This window comes from Capsicum annuum, chromosome 10, assembly GCF_002878395.1.
Source record: "Capsicum annuum cultivar UCD-10X-F1 chromosome 10, UCD10Xv1.1, whole genome shotgun sequence".
NCBI classification, from domain to species: Eukaryota; Viridiplantae; Streptophyta; class Magnoliopsida; order Solanales; family Solanaceae; genus Capsicum; species Capsicum annuum.
Window position 1 is genome coordinate 46,188,787 of NC_061120.1, and position 1,732 is coordinate 46,190,518.

Genomic DNA, 1,732 nt, shown 5'->3' on the forward strand with positions numbered 1-1,732 from the left:
TATTTTGTGCCTAATTTCCACCCCATGAGAAATTGGGATGATTTCATTAGTTAGGATTATAAGTGTTACCAAAGTTCTATTGTCCTTGACGATTGGCATTTCCTACATAATTGACAGACTCTGGATTTGTTGTGCAAGCATCAGTTTTATGTTCGTTGCTCCTACAAACTTAACACCAATTATGAGCCTTATGAACTACATTTGTTATTGCTGGGGTGGGTTGTGTGACCCCCAAACTAATATTGCTAAATTGAGTGGTTAACTAATTCTGTAATGCAGCAATCTGAGCTGATATAGCCGTGAACTAGCTAACTTCCAACACACGTGCAACCTTTATTGGAGCACTCCTTGTGTCAGCATGACACTCAGGATTCCCCTGTGAATTCTAATTCAGCAGTGTATATAATGCAACAAATGTCTTCTCAAGTGCTTGCCCACCTACTACTGAATCCAAAAGAATCTTTGTGTTAGGCTCAAGACCCTCAAAGAAAGTATGTACCAACAAATTATTAGTCTAATGATGATAAGGGCAATTCCTGAGCATACCTTTGAATCTTTCCCGAGCTTGATAAAGATTTTCTCCATTTTTTTGCCTGAAACTTACAATATCCCTTAGTAAACTTGTTGTCTTTCTATATGGAAAGAATCAAATAAGGAACTTCTAAGCCAAATTATCCCAAGAAGTGATGAAGTTAGGTAGTTCAGTATATAACCACCTCTTCGCTTCCCCCAACACAGAAAAGAGGAAGAGAGTCATTCTGACATAATCAGTAGATACCCGATAGAAATGCAGGTATCACAGATCTCAAGAAAATTTTGAATATGTTGTTATGGTTCTTCGTGGGATAAACCTGTAAACTACCCACTCGTGTGCAATAGTTGCACCATATTTTACTTCAGTTAAAACCGACCACCCACCTCTAGCTTTCAGATATAATTAGTAGCATTATTTATAAGTGGGAGTGCCACTTTCCGAATAGGTCTAGATTTTGCTCGAGCAGGAATAGCTGGAAACACCGGAGCTAGAGCATTAGGATCTATTAGATCATTAAAATTTGGATCTTTTTGATCTCCCATTTTAACTTGCTGAATTGGATAGTGAAGTGTTGTTGTTGTTCACCTCTAATAAAATACCTATTCTAGTTTCGAATAAGGCTCTACCGATACTTTCTCTTGCTTGTCCGATACCTCTCTAGTCCTGCAAAAGTCATCCACTAAGATCAAGTCAAAAACACTTAAATATGTTATTAAAAGCTAAAAATTTAGAACATTACTAATTATTTGAGTCCCCAGCAACGACGCCAAACACTTGTTGCGGTCTATCGAACAAAAGTGCACGTGATCATACAAGTAATATAGTGACTCATAGAATTAGATATCGTACCCACAAGGTCTACTAAATTAGTAATTTAATTAACATCAGTTTTCACAATAAAGTTTTCAAGTGATTCTGAGTATCAAGATAATTATGATAATTTAATTAATAATCTAACAAATAAATAAATAAATAAATAACGAAGTGTGTAAATAGAAACATAAGTGAGGTTGTAAACAATACTAGTAAGAATTCCAGGATTAAGCCACTATTAACAATCTTATAAATCTCTATCCTTATCATGGTTGTGTTGATTATCGGGTTATTGATTTGCAGGGTTTAGATTACGATCATGGTCATCCGAGCCTCTAATCTTCTAACTAAATAGACATTGCAACTATATCTTTGAGCGGGGAT

At 35.7% G+C, this 1,732-nt stretch overlaps 1 non-coding gene across 1 annotated transcript; it reads left to right on the top strand.

Annotated features, from left to right (window-relative positions):
• The first annotated feature begins 515 nt into the window (after positions 1 to 515).
• LOC124888250 lies at positions 516 to 619 on the top strand. The gene has a single exon (XR_007046381.1). It is a non-coding gene; the product is annotated as a small nucleolar RNA R71 (small nucleolar RNA).
• The last annotated feature ends 1,113 nt before the right edge of the window (positions 620 to 1,732 follow it).